Genomic DNA, 19,845 nt, shown 5'->3' on the forward strand with positions numbered 1-19,845 from the left:
CTGGGTGATTCAGCTGAGCATCTGGCTCTTGATTTTGGCTCAGGTCATGATCCCAGGGTTGTGGGATCGAGCCTTGTGTCGGGCTCTGTGCTGAGCACGGGACCTGCTTGAGATTCTCTCTCTCTGCCTCTCTCTTCTGCTTGCACTCTCTCTCTCTCTTAAAAAGATAAAGATGATATATACATGGCAAATAAGCATGTGAAAATATGTTCCACATCATACATCACTAGGGAAATGCAAAATAAATGCAATGAGACACCACCACTTAATCCTGAGAAGGGCCAAACTCCAGAATATTGACAACACCAGATGTTGGTGAGGACGTGTAACGACAGGAATTCTCATTCGTCGTCAAATACGGTGTCCGGAAAAAATGTCCCTCTTCCTATGTAGTGGCTTTTCACCTCCCAGTCTGCCTGACACCAGATCCCATGACCATGAGTTGTCCGCTTAATTGACTATATTACTTATTTTTGTGCCCTATCCTACCAGAGGTAAGATAAATACGTGAGAGTGATTTGGGCCACAATGGGCCGTGCAGACTTAACAAACACGTCCTAGGTGCCTGTAATCTAGCACGCTCTTTCACTTGTGTCATCACTCCCGATTTACGGCGGAGGAAACTGAACCGGAACAAGGGGACAGATGAGTTGCTCCATTTATGCAGGGTTTCAAAAACAAAGGAATTATGGGGGCGCCTGGGTGGCTCAGTTGACTAAGCATCCGACTTCGGCTCAGGTCGCGATCTCACGGTTCGTAAGTTCGAGCCCCGCGTTGGGATCTGTGCTGGCAGCTCAGAGCTTGGAGCCTGCTTCGGGTTCTGTGTGTGTGTCTCTCTCTCTCTCTGCCCCTTCCCTGCTCATGCTCTGTCTCTCTCAAAAATAAAATAAAAACACTAAAAAAAATTTTTTTTAAAGAAGTCAAAAGCCAGATGCCCATAATGCAGTATTTGAAAGTTCTGAAAGAGACTTTTAACCTACAATTCTATTCCCAGCCAAATGGAATCAAGTAGGAGGGCAAATAAAGACATTTTCAGACTTGTGAGGACAGAAAAAGTTTGTCTTTTTTTAAAAAAAAATCTTTGTTAAAGTATGGAGAATACATTAGCATCATGGCTATATTTGCAGGACAGAATATAATAACGTTATATTGTGTTATATTTGGGCATAAGTTAGGATATGCTTGCCTCTGCTGACAAAGCAAATAACTGCCAAACTCTCAGAGGCTTAGGACAATGAAGACTCATCTCACTCACACTACACGTTGACTGTATCCTGGTGGGGGTGCTCTGCTCTCCCGGGACTCAGACTAATGGACACTCTTCCACGTGGCAGGTGTGGCAGTGGGCAGGAGAGCATGCGTGTCTGTGTATGGGGTGAGAAACTCACACAGTCATTAAATGCTCCAGCCTAGGCTAACAAAGGTCACTCCCTCCCACAACCCATTGGCCAGCACCAGTCACATGGCTACACACAACTAAAAGCTGTGGGGGACTTTTGAAATCAGCCAGGCTGACAAAAGATGGAAAACAGAAGCAGGGGGGAAAGATGGCGGGAAAAATACTGCTCATGCCTTCATCTTAGAAAGTGAAATGTCAACTCTAGAAAACAGTATGGAGGTTCCTCAAAAGGTTACAAATAGAACTATCCTATGACCCAGCAACTGCACTACTAGGTATTTATCCAAAGGATACAAAAACGCTGATTCGAAGGGGCACATGCACCCCAGTGTTTATGGGGGCACTAAAAACAATAGCCAAAGTATGGAAAGAGCCCAAATGTCCCTCGACGGATGAATGGATAAAGAAGATGTGGTATATATATGTATACACACACACACACACACACACACACACACACACAAGGGAATAATACTCAGCAATCAAAAAGAGTGAAATCTTGCCATTTGCAACAATGTGGATGGAACTAGAATGTATTATGCTAAGCACAATAAGTCAATCAGAGAAAGACAAATATATGATTTCACTTGTATGCGGAATTTAAGAAACAAAACTTATGAACATAGGGGAAGAGAAGGAAAAATAAGAACAGAGAGGGAGGCAAACCATGAGACTTAAAAAAAAATTTAATGTTTATTTATTTTTGAGAGAGAGAGAGACAGAGACAGAGAGAGTGTGTGTGAGCAGGGAAATAACAGAGAGAGAGGAAGACACAGAATTCGAAGCAGGCTCCAGGCTCTGAGCTGTCAGCACAGAGCCCAACGTGGGACTCGAACCCACAAACCGTGAGATCATGACCCGAGCCAAAGTTGGAGGCTCAACTGACTGAGCCACCCAGGTGCCACAAGAGACTTTATTTTATTTATTTATTTTGAGAGAGACAGAGAGCACGAGTAGAGGAGGGGCAGAGGGGGGGAGAGAGAGAGAGAGAGAGAGAGAGAGAGAGAGAGAGAGAGAGAATCCCAAATAGGCTCTGCACTGTCAGTGCGGAGCCTGATGCAGGGTTTGAATCCAAGAAATCGTGGGATCATGCCCTGAACTGAAACCACAAGTCAGACGCTTAACCGACTGAGCCACTGAGCCACCCCTAAGAGACTCTTAAATATAGAGAACAAACTTAGGATTGCTGGAAGGGTGGTGGGTGGGGGGACAGACTAAATGGGTGATGGGCATTAAGGAGGGCACCTGCTGGGATGAACACTGGGTGTTGTATGTAAGTGATGAATCACTGAATTCTACCCCTGAAACCAAGAGAGAGAGAAAGTGAGTTGTCAAAAGGGATTGTCCATGTGATAGAATAAGAAAATAGGGGTGCTGTTTATTGAATTTATGAGGAGAAATGAGAAATACCAATAAATATATAAATAATCAACAGTTGGAGAAAGCACAGAGTATAAGTAAACTTTACAGACAATAAATATTGTCTAACTATTGTTTATATTTAGGGACATAATCACCTGAAAATCAAAGTGATTAAAAGAGATTGCCCCAACAGAGTTGGGCAATGGGCATGAGAGTTTGCTTTTCATGGGAAACTCTCCTGTGCTGTTTGGTATGTTACCATGTATATGAACGTATTAGCAGGGCTCTCCAGAGAAACTGAACCAATGGGTGATAGATGTTTACAGATAGATATGGATATGTGTATATGTACATGTGTGTATACGAGACAAAGAGAGAGATTTATCGCAGGAATTGGCTCACACACCATCTCATGTCTGTAGGCTGGAGAACCAGGAAAGCCAGTGCTGGAACATTCCAGTCCAGTCCAAAGGCCCGAGAACCCAGGGAGCAGACGTCTGAGTGTAAAGACCTGAGAACCAGAAGTGCCAGTGTCCAAGGGCAGGAGAACATGGATGTCCCAGCTCAGGCAGAAAGAGCAAATTCGCCATCAACAGATTGAGCGATCCCTGCCCCTCCCTCCCAACATTGGTGATCTTTACTCAGTCTACTGATTCAGATGCTAATCATTTCCAAATATACCCTAGCAGACATACCCAAAAATAACATTTACCAGCTCTCTGGGCATCCCTTAGCCCAGCCAGGTTGACACATAGAACTCACCATCAGAATGAACTACATTTTGTTTCAAATAACATAGTTTTGGAGGTTGTACATCCCAGTTCACCATTGGGAAACTCTCCTAAACTTCAGGTCCCTTTTCTATAAAGTGGGGTAAGATTTTATGAGGACTACATGAAATCACGTATGGCAAGAGGCGGGCGTAGTGCCTGACACGTAGCACATGCTGGTTACACGGCGACACATCACGAACATCAGGTCCAGATTGACTCTGTGTGCAAGAGATTTGAGCCCTGAGCCTTGATGGAGAAGGTTCTGGGAGACCATCCAAACCACTGCTTCTGCAGGTTGGGCACAGGTGGCCTGGTCTTATCTGCAGCTACACGAGGAGTCAGTCCCCAGGACCAGGACTAGAATGGCCTCCTGTCTTCCAACCCCAGGACCTGCTGGCCACCCCTGTGGTCTCTGAATCAGAACTGCATTTGGCTCTGGACATAGAGAAAGAACCCTTTGGGAGGAAAGGGATCATTTCCTCCGGTGCAAATTGTTTCTTTTTGTGCTGGCAAGTCCAAGGTGTTCTGACAAAGGTCAAAAGTATTTATTTTCTTTAATACTGGAGGGGTCAGAGTGAGATACAGACAAGGATGAGCCAAAGTGGGGAAAGGAGAAAGGGGGGGGGGGTGTCAACTTTGAGAGCTGAAAAAGCTTCTTATCACAGGCAATGGCTGTTTTGGGGGCACAGACACAACTCCTGGTTTTCTATTAAAAACAGCAGAAATTACAATGAGGGAAAATTAAGAAATCATTAAATACAGACGATGCGGTCAAAGCCACTCTCCCATCTAGTCCTGCCCACCTCCCGATTATCTCTTCCTGCTCCCTACCCACATGTGACACCTGAGCCCTGAGCTTTGCCGCTCTGCTGGGCTCCTGACCGCTGCACTCCCCTATGCCATTCCCTCTGACTGGCTCGCCCAACCCCAGTTCCCTGGCTAGTTGGGCCCTTCCTCTAGGACTCAGGTCAGGCGTCCTCTCCTCCTCAAAGACCACCCTGCCAGCTCTTCTTCTGTGTACCCATCACATCACATCTTGGCATCTTAACACTTACCAAGCTGTGTCGAAATCGCCCAAACTCCCATCTGTCTTTCCAATTGGACTGGAGATCACACACTGGACCCTCAGACTCAGATCTGGCATTCAGAGAGAATTATGTTTTACTTGCTTGGCCTGTACTTTTTTGGGCCCACATGGTGTTTTTAAAAAATTTTTTTGCATTCATTGCCAAAAATTAAAAAGAGATTGTGCAAAAAATTTTTTTTTTCAGTTTCTGGCTTCTCTTGAACAAACTGGAAATCCAGTAAGACGGGTGCAGTTCTCCACCCTTGTGGTAGTGGCCCCCTTCGGATAGAGCACTGTTTATTTCTCCACAGTCCCCACCATGCTCTATTGTCTCTGCATTTAAGCCTCATCTCAGAGCCATTTGTCATAACTCTTGCAATATTGTGGGTTTTTTTGTTTTTGTTTTTGTTTTTTTTTTACAGCGGAAGAAGAAAATAAAATATTTCTCTTACCCATGTTCCTTATTCACACCTGGTCCACTTCCCTCATTTATGTCACCAGACTAGACCCTGTAGGTACCTTGGCTTTCCACCCTTGTACCAGGAGCTCCTTGAAAACAAACAAGATGGTGGGGGGGGGGGGGTGCCTGGGTGGCTCAGTCGGTTGAGCGTCCGACTTCAGCTCAGGTCATGAGCTCACTGATTTTGAGTTCGAACCCCGCATCGGGCTCTGCGCTGATGGCTAGGGAGCCTAGAGCCTGCTTCGGATCCTGTGTCTCCTTCTCTCTCTGTTGCTCTCCCGCTTTCTCCCTCTCAAAAATAAATATTTTTTTTAAATAAAAAAAAAGAAAACAAACAAGATGTTTGTTCATCTCTGTCGCTCCAACAGCAAGCACAGTGCCTGGCTCAGAGTAGGTCTCCATAAATGCTTATTGGAACCATGAATGCAACTCTTGCTGTTAGAAGAGAATCCCCCTGAGCCACCCATTCAACAAATTTTACTGAGTCCATCTGTGTGTCCCTTTCCCTAACTTGGTGTTCTCTCTCTTTACCTTCAGAGTCCTGGATCCTCTCGGAATCCCCAAATAATTAAAACTTCTCTGTAGATTCATTGGGTATTTCTCATAAAACCTTGCTCTTAGCAATTACATCAGAGAAGATCGTAAGAACCATTGATCGGTAGTGGTAGTATTTTTATCAGTAATAAATAGTTATCATTTATTGAGAGCTTCCCACGTACCAGGCACTGTATATACATTTCCTCGAACAACAACCCTGTGTGGTGACCTTCAGGAAAGCACATTCATTCACTCACGGTTCTGGAGCAGGTATAAGAAGACTTGAGGTGGGCAGCCTCTGTCCCAACCACAGAATTGGACTTCTCCCGGGTCCTGGGCTGGTGGCTTCCAGGCGTGCCTCCTAGCATGACCAGAAGACCTGCGAAATGACTCCGGTCTGGGGCTCCTGACTCCAGGCCAGCTAGCTGTCTCCTCCCAAGCACTTTGACACCTCCTTTATGGATTCTTTCTTCTTTCTCCTACACGACAGTTTTAACCAGCCCAGGGACCAGTTGTTCTGCCCTCAGATCGATAGCCCTGGGGAAGGCCTGCAGACGGCCTCTAGAAGCACCTCAGCTGCTCCTGCAGAGGGACCACTGCCTCCTGATTCTGTTCAGTCATATTATGTACTTCTTCCGCTTTATTAAAGCTGCCTCCTTTCCGAACGAGTTGGCACAAGCCCAATAGTAGTGCCTAAAACTTTTCATTTCCAAATCCAGAATCGTATTTTTCTTCCTTCCTTCCTGCCTCTCTCTCTGTCCCACCCTCTCTCTCTCTCTCTCTCTCTCTCTGTCTTGTTTGCTTCTTAGTCACCATGATGTTTTAGAAGAGATTTAAAGCCGCTCTTTGGCTGGGGTAAGTGCTCAGGAAGCATTTAAGACAAAGAGATGAAAGAATAAATGATAGAACAGTCAGCACTTGGTAAATGGTTGATGAAGGAGAATCAAATGAGATAATGCATGGAAAACTGATGTATATAATCTGTCAATGGTGGACCTTGTAACCAAGCTGGACGAGACTGCAGCCTTATCCGCTGGCGCCATCTGCTGGAAACAAGATAGCACAACAGGTCCGTTTCCGCTTTACTCAGGTATGGGGACGCCGGCTTCTGGAAACGCCCGCAAAGGGCTGAGTAAAAAGGGAAGAATGCATTTCGGCAAAACCTAGTATGGGCCAGGTAGCATGCTAAGGGCTTCACACTGCTTTCCATGCATTATTTCTCTTCATCCTCTACTATCATTAGAAGAGGCAGATACTATTATTATTGCATCTTTAGAGATGAAAAACCTGAGACTTTCAGGTTTACAGCAGATTCACGAAGTCTAAAGCCACATAGCTAGTGGGTATTTGAGATAACACTCGAACCCAGCTCTGTGTGACTTAGGAGCCTTGTGGGTTTGGTTCCTCAGGAATTAAGACCCCAACGGGGAGACGTGCATGCAGAAAGTTTCCTGCAGCGTGCTCTCAAGGTGACAGGTGGAAGGGAAAAGTCAAACTGCAATGCAGCCTCATCAGAGGTCTCAGCTGACGCCCACCCTGCGGGGAGTGGGGAGGAGTATAGAGGCGGGATGGCAGGGAGGCTGGACCTTGGGGCTCCCACTTCACACAGTCATTGGATGCAGTACTCGGGCTGGGTTGCGCTCTTCAGCCAAGGGCAAGTCCCCAAGAGGGAGGGACTCAGTTGAGTACTGTCAGCGGCCAATGCTCCCAGCAGATGGGGGAACAAGTGCCTCAGTATTAGAGCGGAGGATCTGGGCAGCATGCCACAGTGTCCACTACAGAGCCCGGGCACCTATCTTACCTGCATCACTGCTCAAATAAGGGGAACAGCTGGTAGGCAGACAACGTCAGTGTCATAGATAGTGGGAGGGGGATTTAAAGCGTGAAAGTGGTTCTGCCCACCAATCGCTCAATGCACCTGTGACTCAGGCCATGCCTGCCATCCAGCTGCAATAACCAATGTACTTTGACCAATTCATATGGAAATACTATATAGATTATTTCATGGGTTCCAAACCATTAATAAAGAAGTAAAATGCAATGTTCAACTAGCTGGACAAGTGAAGTGGTTGGTGATGGATTTCTTGACATCCTCAAATAAGAAACAGAAGGACTGGGTGCCACAAACTGACTAATGCATAAATGTAACTGATTTTTTACAAAAAAATCACTTTGTGGTAAATCAAATTGTATAAAAACATTTCAGTCTTTCCCCCATGCCACCTCCATAGAAGAGTGGGTTTTTTATGTTGGAGACTGGTGGGCTTGTTCATTCTACTTCTTTAGCTTGGTGGAGAGCAGTGCATGGTTTCCCCCACCCACTGACAATAGACTTGACCACGTATGTGATTCGCTTTTCCCAGTGGGATGTTAGCAGTTTTGACACAAGCAGAGGCTTGCAATGTTGACCTTGCATGGTTAATCTTGCCCTCTTGTGCTTCTGCAATCCCAGAGAACATGGCCTGGCTAGGCTGCTAATCTAAAGATGAGAGACGCCTAGAGCAGATCTTGACCTAGTCTACAGCTTGGAGCCACGCCCAGGCAAGCCCCACTGAGCCCAACCTAGATCAGTCAACCTACAGAAGTATACATGAAAATAAATGATGGTTGTTTTATACTACTGAGATTGGAGATGGCTCGTTATGCAGCAATAGCTGATTGATACATGTTCACAGAGTTGTAGAGGATAACACACATGGATATCTCAAGAATAATTTCAACTGTACATGATCTTTCTTCAAGAACTGTCTTTAGGGGCGCCTGGGTGGCTCAGTCGGTTAAGCGTCCGACTTCAGCTCAGGTCATGATCTCACAGTCTGTGAGTTTGAGCCCCACATCGGGCTCTGCGCTGACAGCTCAGAGCCTGGAGCTTGCTTTGGATTCTGTCTCCTTCTCTCCCTGCCCCTCCCCACGTGTGCTCTGTTTCTCTGTCTCTCAAAAATAAATAAATATTTTTTTTAATTAAAAAAAAAAAAAAAGAACTGTCTTTAGACTTAATCTCCATGTAGGATGAGACTCAGATACTTAAACATGGAACAAATTGGGCCACACATTTTTCTTAGCATCTGTGGCAGAGACCATTAAATGTCCCCTAATAAATGTCTCTCTTTCTTCTACAAAGCAATGAGAAGTTCTATCCAAAATCTGTGTAGACCCTCCAAAGGGTGACACTAATGTCTACTAGATATGGCCATGAGGATATTGGACAAGGCAGAGTTTTCCTGAGGGAAGAGCCAGGGGTCACAGAGGTCACAGGACAGGGACATTGCTCCCAGATTAGCAGGACCAACTCACCTACCAGAAAAAGATGATTTTATAATTCCTGGGATCTGAGTAGTATTTAGAGATCATCTCCCTTGTACCTAGGTACATGGTCCCCCAAACGAATGCTAATCTTCCCAGCTTCCCTTAGAGCCAAGTAGGGCCATGTAGCTGACTTTTGCCCAATAGATATAGATCAGATAATCACATTGCAGATTCTAGAACCTTTATCAAGAGACAGCTGTGTTGCACCCAATACCTCCACCATCCCCCTGGGGTCTCTGACTCTTTTCCTTATGGCTTGGATGCAGACATAATGTCAGGAGTTGGAGCAGCTATTTTGGAACATGAGGTGAGCTTGGAAATAGCAGCTATGTGCAATGAAGCAACAAGATTAAAGGTGCCTAAGTCCTAGAAGACTTCATGGCACAAATCAATGCCAAACTTCTTGTCTCCAACTTTTTTTTTAATGTTTATTTTTGAGAGAGAGACAAAGCTTGAGTGGGGGAGGGGCGGAGAGAAAGGGAGACACAGAATCTGAAGCAGGCTCCAGGCTGAGCTGTCAGCACAGAGCCTGACGCAGGGCTCGAACTCATGAATTGCAAGATCGTGACCTGAGCCTGGCATCTCTTTTAGTCAGACAAACCTAACCCTAACTGATACAGCATCCAACTATTGACAATTCACAGTCCCAACATTTAATTAGAAGGAAAAAGATCTTTTCTCTGTTGTAACTGTTAGTAGAAACAATAGCACTCTAAAAATGTATATCTGGGGGCACCTGGGTGGCTCAGTCAGTTAAGCGTCCGACTTTGGCTCAGGTCGTGATCTCGTGGTCTGTGAGTCTGAGCCCTGCATCGGGCTCTGTGCTGACAGCTTAGAGCCCAGAGCCTGCTTCGGGTTCTGTGTCTCATTCTCTCTTTGCCCCTCCCCCGCTTGTGCTCTGTCTCTGTCTTGCAAAAGTAAATACATGTAAAAAAAAAAAAAATTAAAAATGTGTATCTGGAAGTGGTTCAACATGCTGGAAGAAAAGAGCAGACTGGAGTTGGAACACCCAAGTTCTAAACCCAGCACTGTTGCTGATGAACTGTGTGATCTGCCATTTTCTTTCCACTGGGAAACCGAGGAGTTTGGAATAGGAAGCAGAATCATCAATAAACATAGGAAAAGATGCTTACCTTCACTAGTAAAAGAGAAATGCAAATTAAGACAAGTAGATACAATTTCACACCAATCAGATTGGCAAAATCAAAAAGCCTAATAATTCCAGGTGCTAATGTAGATATGGGAAAACAGGGATTTTCATACAATGCTGGGGGAACTGTAACTTGGTACCATCAATGAAAATTAATCATTTGTGGTAAAGCTGAAAGACGTGACTATCTTGTGATGCAGCAGCTCGACTTCTAAATATATACCCTGGAGACACTCTCACAAGTGTGTCCCAGGAGATGCTCTAGTATGTTTGCCGCAGCATTGAGGAAACAGCCCATAATCTCAACGTGTGTTATAGAGATAAGTTAGGTAAGTACGTTGTGATATATTCAGGCAATGGAATACTATCACAACAGTGAAAATGAACCATATCTTTGTTCAGGTCTTGAACCCCTAATGCTGAGTGGTAAAAGCAAAGTACACAGTGATACATATGACAATATGGCATTGATATAAGAAAGTTTGAACCCACAAAGCAATTCTACATATTGTTCCTGGGTATATACATATGTGATAAAACTATTAAAACATGGTAGGAAAAGATATGTGACCAATTCCTGACAGTGGGTCCCCCAGGGAAATAAAATGGGGAAGGATACGAAAGGAATTTCAACTTTATGTGCAATGTTCCATATCTTGGGTGCCTGGGTAGCTTAGTCTATTCAGCATCTGACTCTTGATTTCGGCTCAGTTCACGGTCTCACAGTTTCAAGAGTTTGAGTCCCACATCGGGCTCCATGCTGACAGTGTGGAGCCTGCTTGGGATTCTCTCTCTCCCTCTCTCTCTCTTTGCCCCTCCCCCACTCTCTCTCTCCCTCTCTCAAAATAAACATGAAAAAAATCTTTAAAAAAAAAAAAAAAAGCAATGTTCCATTTCTTTACTATAAAATTAGAAGCAGGGTGCCTGGGTGGCTCAGTCGATTGAAAGTCCAACTTCGGCTCAGGTCATGAGTTTGAGTTCGAGCCCCAAGTTGGGCTTTGTGCTAATAACGAGGAGCCTGCTTTGGAATCTCTGTCTCCCTCTCTCTCTGCCCCTCCCCTCCTTTCAAAAATAAACATTAAAAAAATAAATAAATACGGGGCGCCTGGGTGGCTCGGTCGGTTAAGCGTCCGACTTCAGCCTAGGTCATGATCTCGTGATTCGTGAGTTTGAGCCCGCGTCGGGCTCGGTGCTGATGGCTCAGAGCCTGGAGCCTGCTTCCAGATTCTGTGTCTCCCTTTCTCTCTGCCCCTCCCTTGCTCATGCTCTGTCTCTCTCTGTCTCTCAAAAATAAATAATATTTAAAAATTTTTTGAAAATAAATAAATAAATAAAAGAAAATTAGAAGCAAAACTGACGAGATTTGTCACATTACTGTCTTAGGATTTTGTGTTTGTAAGCTTTTGAAGTTATAAATGAAAATGAAAGAATCTGAATGAAATGATATCTAAGGTCTCATTCAGCCCTAAATTTATATGTACAAAACACATACAAAGCATGGTACAATATACAAAGAATACATCAGTTGGAGGTCTTTCAGTTATGAGTGACCAACACATACACACACATCACACCAACAACAAAACTGTCTGAAGCAAAAGGCTCATGTTACCAAATACTCATGTGTAGCCTCAGGTAAGGCTTGATCCAGGACTCAAAAGATGCCACCACATCCATTTCTCGGCTTTTCCTCTCCACTGGCCCAGAAACGATTACACAATGGCTGAAGCAGTCTCTGGCTTTACATGTACCCATCACAGAGTCCAGGGAAGAAGAGATCATCTGTGTCCCTGAATTATCAGCACGAGTCCTTGCTAATAATTAGGGCAATGCAAATTAAAAATGCACTTTTTAAAATCGGGGGGCCTGGTGGCTCAATCAGTGAAGGGTCCGACTCTGGCTCAGGTCATGATCTCACTGTTCGTGAGTTTGAGCCCTGCATTGGGCTCTGTGCTGACAGCTCAGAGCCTGGAGCCTGCTTCAGATTCTGTGTCTCCCTCTCTCTCTGCTCCTCCCCCTCTCACTGTCTCCTTCTATCTCAAAAATAAGTAAACATTAAAAAAATGCACTTTTTATTTTTTTATCCTATTTTTTAATTCCATTTATTTTTAAAATTTACATCCAAGTTAGTTAGGATATAGTGCAACAATGATTTCAGGAGTAGATTCCTTAGTGCCCCTTACCCCTTTAGCCCATACCCCCTCCCACAACCCCTCCAGTAACCCTCTGTTTGTTCTCCATATTTATGAGTCTCTTCTGTTTTGTCCCCCTCCCTGTTTTTATATTCTTTTTGCTTCCCTTATGTTCACCTGTTTTGTATATTAAAGTCCTCATATGAGTGAAGTCACATGATATTTGTCTTTCTCTAATTTTGCTTAGCATAATACCCTCTAGTTCCACCCACATAGTTGCAAATGGCAAGATTTCATTCTTTTTGATTGCTGAGTAGTACTCCATTGTGTGTGTGTGTGTGTGTGTGTGTGTGTGTGTGTATACACACCACATCTTCTTTATCTATTCATCCAACTATGGACATTTGGGCTCTTTCTATACTTTGGCTATTGTTGATAGTGCTGCTATAAACATTGGGGTGCATGTGTCCCTTCGAAACAGCACATCTGTATCCCTTGGACAAATACCTAGTAGCACAATTATTGGGTCGAGGGCAGTTCTATTTTTAATTTTTTGAGGAATCTCCATAATGTTTTCCAGGTGGCTGCACCACTTTTTATTCTTTTTTTTTTTTTTTTTTTTTTAAATTTTTTTTCAACGTTTTTTATTTATTTTTGGGACAGAGAGAGACAGAGCATGAACGGGGGAGGGGCAGAGAGAGAGGGAGACACAGAATCGGAAACAGGCTCCAGGCTCCGAGCCATCAGCCCAGAGCCTGACGCGGGGCTCGAACTCACAGACCGCGAGATCGTGACCTGGCTGAAGTCGGACGCTTAACCGACTGCGCCACCCAGGCGCCCCGGCTGCACCACTTTTTAAAATAAAAAAAATATATTAAAAAATGCACTTTAAAAAACATTAATCTGCATCCAACGTGGGACTTAAACTCACAACTCTGAGATCACGAGTCACATGCTCTACCAACTGAGCCAGACAGGTGCCCCCAAAATGCACTTTTAAGTACTATTTTTTGCTTATGATACTGGCAAACAATTAAGTCATTCCTGTACTGTGGGTAGGAGAATGGTGTGGGTATCTTCTATTTGGTCCTCCAGATTGGCTCCCTGTCCTCTCTTCCTCTTCTGTGTCCTAGGGGACAGGCGTGCATCGGCTACAACAGATTACCTGGCCCTCTGTCATCTGGTTTAGGTCAGCCCAGTAGAAGATCAGAGGGAAAAGAGTGATTTGAGGCATATATTCCCTTCACTCCCTCTTTGTGGGTCCATATTGGGCTGGCTTCACCCATCCCTTCACACGACTCTCCTCCCTGTTCTCCTCCCTGCTCTCTCACTTTGCTCCTGCTGGCCCAGGAGTGGTGATAGCCCAATTGTTACCAGCCCCGGGGGTACTGTGCTGTTCTTTGTAAACAGTCCTTCTTTATTAAACTCTCTTTGGAATTCTCCTATGAGTGTGCCATATTAGGATACAGAGAGAAAACTGGCATAGAACATCCACTTCTCTGTACCCGCCCTAGACAAAAACTTGCACATATATAAAAAATTAGAGACGATTTAAACATTTTCAAACGAGGAAGCTGCTAAATAACTATAGTACATCCATATTATGACATATCATACAGCTGTTTAAAAAGGAGATGGATCTATCTGCCTAACACAGGAAGACTTCTAAGACATATTTTTGCACGCAGAAAGTAAGGCTCAGTACCATAATAAATTATATTAAAATGATACCTATTCGTATAGTTTTATGAACCCTATAAAACTACAGGAAAATTGTCACTGCCCCGCCCTGTAGCAGGACTACACATCCCCACCCTACTGAAGTCAGGTTTGGCCATAGGATTTGCTTTGACCATGGAAATGTGAGTGAACATGACAGGATACTTCCAAGCAGAAGCTTTAAAAGCTTCTACCATTCTTTCTTCTCCCTCTGTCATGAGATAGGCACATCCTGGCTGCTTCTTCACTTATGTCCAGAGAAAACGGCTGAAGCCAACCCATGACAAACATGTAAGGATCGAGAAATAAACCTTTGTTGTTGTAACGCACTTAAGATTTTGAGGATGTTTATTACTGCAGCATAACCTGACCTACCGTGACTAATGCAAGCTGCTATATAATTGCTACTTGGTTACTTTCTGGGGAGGCGAAATGGCACTGGGGGGTGGTGATCACAGGGGACTTTCACTTTTAATCTTTAATATTTTAATTTTCTTACAATGGAAGCATATCCATGCATCACCACGTAATAAAAATACATGATTGAAAATGAATACAGCAGGTGTTTTCTTAAAATTCAGGGCTAAAAAAAATATCATTCTTAAAATACACACACAAACACCCAACAAATTAATGGTTCTTGTTGCCCAGCTGGCACTCTGAAGAAACAGACTGAAGGCGGATAGCTCTGTGAACTTTCCAAGGCTAGAGGAAGTACTGCAGCATGACATGCCTTGCCACTTTCCCTGCAGGTAGAAATCTGCAAAACCTACACACGCTGTGAAACTTATTTCTGGTTCCGTTATCATGAAATTGAAATAGACTCATAATTTTTTTTTTTTAGGTTAATGATGCCTGCCTTTCCAGTGACCTTATTTATATGAGAGCAAAGGTGATTATATGACCAAAATTCAATTCAGAACTCTAGTCTCCTGGCACAGTCAACTCTTATGTGGCTCTTAGTGAGAGCCATGGGAGCTCTGTTTCTGATTACACCTATAGATCTAAGTCCGGAATTCAGCCTTGGTTCCATTAAAACAAAAGCCAAAACGGGTGGATGGATATCAAAGACCTCATGTGAGTTGACATGTCATAGACTACCCCACAATTTCAATTTCTTATTCAAGCCAGACAACAGCTCTCTGATCCTTGAACTCTACTTTTGAAACAAATGTCAATGGCCAGCCTCTACCATCCAGTGCCCAGTCCCCAGCTTCACATGGTCAGGAAGTTACGGTGGCAGCAGGAGTAGCTGTAACAACCCTGACCTCTCAATCACAGCTGTGATGACTTTGAAACAAGAGTTGTCCCTTCCCTCCCTGTCACCCCATCCCTGCCCTCCCCAAGTTGGAAATGCCAGATCTCTCAATGAGTCTACAAGCACCTAATTTCCGATATTAAATTCCTTTCTGCTTAAAATATTTAGAGTGGTTTCTGCCTCTGTCTCCTACACAAAATTCTGACTAAATACAGGTTGGAAGATGATATTCAGAAAGTAGACCCAAATACACAAACACTAAAGAAAAATGAGAGGGAAAAAAAAAAATATTAGAAAATCATTCCAAGAGTTCAGCTATCTGAATAATTAGTTCCAGAAAGTGAAGACACAGAAAATAGGGAGATGGAGGAAAGACATCACCAAAGAAAGACTTCACAAAAATATCCCAGAGCTGGGGGCATCTGGCTGGCTTAGTCGGCTGAGTGACCAACCCTTGATTTTGGCTCAGGTCATGACCTCACTGGTTGTGAGATCAAGCCCCTCATCGGACCCTGTGCTGACAGTACAGAGCCTGCTTAGGATTCTCTTTCTGTCCCTCTCCTGCTCACACTCTCTCTCTCTTTCAAAATAAATAAACCTTAAAAAAAAAAATCCCAGAGCTGAAGGAAATGGGGTTTCAAATGGAAAGAGATCATTGAGAAATAATTAGACATTATGTACCTCTTCATATGATGCAATAGGAAATACACAACCCCACCTGTAAAATATTCTTGTCAAAAATTGAACTGGAATCTAATACAGGACATTCAAGGTATTGTATCACATTTTAAAAACACCACAAAGGTCCAATCAGACAAATTCAGACTGTGAGACATTCTACAAGATAATTTACCCAGTTTCTTCAACAAATCAATTGTAAAAAAAAGAAAAGAAAAAAGAAAGAAAGAAAATAAAAGGAGGAGGAGTAATTGTTACAGATTCAATGAGAGTTAGCAACTAAATGCAATGGGTAGACCTTGAATCTGGACTTAAGTAGGCCAGTGTAAAAGAAGTCATTTTTGAGACAATGAGGGAATATCAAACATGGACTGTGTGTGTGTTAATTTCCTGAAGTGTGATCATGGAATTGTTATTTCATTATTCATTTTTAAATTCTCATCTGTTAGAACTACATACTAAGGTATCTACAAAGGCAAGGATGTAGTATTTGGGACTTGCTGTAAAATCCTGCTAATAGTAAGAAGGATAGACTGAAGAGTAAAATAAAGCTGGGTGATGGGTATATGGAGATTATTGTACTATTCTCTCAACTTTTGTGTTTGCTTGAAAATTGTCATAATAAAAAGTGAAAGAAAGGAAGAGAGGATGGATGGAGGGAAAAAGGAAAGAAAAGGAAGGGTGGGGAAGGGAAGAGGAGGAAGGAAGGAAGGAAGGAAGGAAGGAAGGAAGGAAGGAAGGCAGGCAGGCAAGCCACTGGGTGTCTCAAGGCTGTTAACCATGAAATTTCAGAGTAATAGGAACAAAAAGAAACTTTGGAGAAACAAACTAGGTTCTTACTTTGTACATCCATGTAAGAATGGCTGAAATAAAAAACAAACAAAACAAAAACAACAAGACCTAACAATACCAAATGCTGACATGGATATGAAGCATCAGGCACTCTCTTTCACTACTGGTGGAAATTGAAAATGGTACGGCCACTTTGGAAGATGGTTGATAATATTTTACAAAGCTAAACATAGGTTTAACATGTGATTTAGCAATCGTGCTCCCGGTATTCACCCAAATGAGCTGAAAACTTACGTCCACACAAACACCCGCACAAGGAGGTTTATAGCATTTTTTCTTCTCTCTCTCTCTTTTTTTAAGCTTATTTATTTTGAGAGAAGGAGAGGAGCAGAGAGAGAGAGGGAGAGAGAAAATCCCAAGCAGGCTCCCCACTCTCTCAGTGCGGGACTCGATCTCAGATCATGCCCTGAGCCAAAACCAAGAGTCAGATGCTTGACTGACTGAGCCACCCAGGGGCCCTGGTTTATAGCAGTTTTATTCTCAACTGTTGGAAACTGAATCAAGATCTCTGTCCCTCAGTAGGTGTATCTGTTTGCTAAGGCTGCTGTAACAACGCCCCACAAAGTGGATGGCTTCAAACAACCAAATTTATTCTCTCACAGTTCTACAGGTTAGAAGTCTGAAAACCTGGTGTCAGCAGGGCCACCCTTACCTGGGACTCTGGGTAAATCCCTTCCTGCCTCTTCCTAGTTTCAGGCAGTGGTTACAAGTCCTTGGTGTTCCTTGGCTTGTGGCTGCCTCACCCCAATCGCTTTCATCACATGGCCTATTCCTCTTTTTAGAAGGACATCCGTCATATTGGATTAAAGTCCACCCTAATGACTTCATCTTAACTAGATTACACCTGCAAAGGCTTGTCCAGATAAGGCCACAGTTCACAGGTACCAGGGACTAGGACTTCTACATTTCTTTTTGGAAGATGGGAGGTGAGGGGTACCTGGGTGGCTCAGTGGGTTAAGCATCTGCCTTTGGCTCAGGTCATGATCTCATAGTTTGTGATTTCCAGCCCTGCACTGGGCTTTCTGTTGTCAGTGCAGAACCTGCTTCAGATCCTCTGTCCCCTTCTCTCTCTCTCCCTCCCCCACTCCTGCTATCTCTCTCAAAACATAAACATTAAAAAAAAGTTTTTTTTAAAAAAAAAGGGGGCACCTAGGCAGCTTGGTTTGTTGGGTGTCCGACTTTGGCTCAGGTCATGATCTCATAGCTCTTGACTTCAAGCCCCGTGTCAGGCTCTGTGATGACAGCTCAGAGCCTGGAGCCTGCCTCACATTCTGTGTCTCCCTCTCTTTCTGCCCCTCCCCTGCTCACACACTGTCTCTCTCTCCCTCTCAAAAATAAATAAACATTAAAAAAATTAAAAATAAAATAAAAGACACAAGTCAATCCATACAGCAGGTGAATGGAAAAAATGTGGTACGTTCATACAGTGGCGTATTACTCGTGATAAAAAGAAATGAACCATCAAGCCATAAAACGACATAGAGGGACCTTAAATCATATTGCTTAGTGCAAGAGTCCAGTCAGGAAAGGTGACACTCTTAGGATTCTAACGATATGACATCTGGAAAAGGCAAAATTAAAACAAAGCGTAAAAGAGAAGTGATTGCCAAGGAATTGGGGTGAGGGCAGGGGGTGAGGGTCAAGTAAGTGAATACTTGGGTTTTTGTAGGGTTTCTTTTGTCTTTTAAAATTTTTTCATTTTAGCCTAAATGTTATTTACTGGAAAGAGCAGAGAGAGTACAGGCCCTCTAGGGACAGGAAGGAACAAAACAAGATGCGAGTCTGCCTCCTGTTCAGCATCTTCTCTGGCTGGCCCACTGGGCATAAGGCACAGGGGAGTTTTTTGTTTTTTTAATGTTTGTTTGTTTATTTTTGAGAGACAGAAGAGAGAGAGCACACAGGGGAGAGGCAGAGAGGGAAACACAGAATCCCATGCAGGCTCCATGTCATTAGTGCAAAAGCCTGACACTGGGGTTGAAGTCACAAACTGTGAGATCATGACCCGAGCCAAAATCAAGTCAGAAGGACTCTTGATCGCCTGAGCCACCCAGGTGCCCCGGCACAGGGGGGTTTAAGGCAGTGAAACTGTTCTGTAGGAGATAGCAATGGTAGATACAGATATCGTGCATTTGTCAAAATTAATTGAACTGTACAAAATAAATGAGCCCTAATGTAAACTATTGCATTAATAACATATCAATATGGGTACATTGATTGTAACTAATGTACAACACTAGCCTGTTAATGTTAGGGGAAATGGGGAGGGGCAGAGATTGGGTGTATGGGAACACTGAACTTTTTAATCTTTCTGTGAACCTGAAACTGCTCTACACCAATAGCCTATTAATTTAAAAAAAAAAAAATCCTTTATAGAATCTAAGGCTCAAGTATCTTCCCTTTCAAAAAGTCTTTCCTGCTCTCCCACCAACCCAAGATGGATTGTGCCTTTCTCTCAGGCTCCCAAAATATCCTGGGCTTCATCTGCCACATTGTATTTCAGTATCTGCTTGTCTGTCAATAGCTGTGGTTTGTTGACCTCTGGCCTAGAATGCAGAGATGATGAAAGCAGGTAATCCATGCAACCTGTTAGCAGACACTCAGGGGTGCCTGGCAAAAGGCACTTCTGTTCCCTTAACGCACTGATGACGTCATTTGGGTATAATTATCATGAGCCCTCTGACCCACTAAGGCATTTTCTGGATGGGGGCAGAAGCCACAGTCAGATTACACTGCATTATTTCAACCTGAGCCAATCTCTAGATTACTGATCTTTTTTTGGTTTGCCAAAGATGGATCCCCATGGAGAAGTTTTTGCACTGGAAACTCTTCTGGGGTTCAAATCCTGCGGTTTTAACATCAAATCCGTGCTGTTTACATTACACAACACTCTCTTTCAATCTTGCTCATATTAAAAGTGTAGGGGTCACTGGCACAAATGCCTACGTGCAGATACATAAATGAGAAAAGCAGACTCAGGTCGGGAGGGGACCCTGGCACTTTGAAAAGTCTCTGACCTAGAATGGACAGCCACTCCTTGGCTTCAGCCCATTGTTGCCACACAGGAATGTGAACACAGTCCTGCCAGATGGAGTACTGATGCAGATTTCTGTTCACACGGAAATTTCTGTCTTTAAAAAATGTTGGCAACTAACA

General features: G+C 43.7%; 1 long non-coding RNA gene across 8 annotated transcripts in view; it reads right to left on the bottom strand.

Annotated features, from left to right (window-relative positions):
• Positions 1-19,845, bottom strand: part of LOC132672337 (uncharacterized) — a 35,621-nt gene that overhangs the window by 14,733 nt on the left and 1,043 nt on the right. The window lies entirely within an intron of this gene.

The sequence above is a fragment of the Panthera onca genome, chromosome A3, assembly GCF_046562875.1.
Source record: "Panthera onca isolate mPanOnc1 chromosome A3, mPanOnc1 haplotype 2, whole genome shotgun sequence".
Taxonomy (NCBI): Eukaryota; Metazoa; Chordata; class Mammalia; order Carnivora; family Felidae; genus Panthera; species Panthera onca.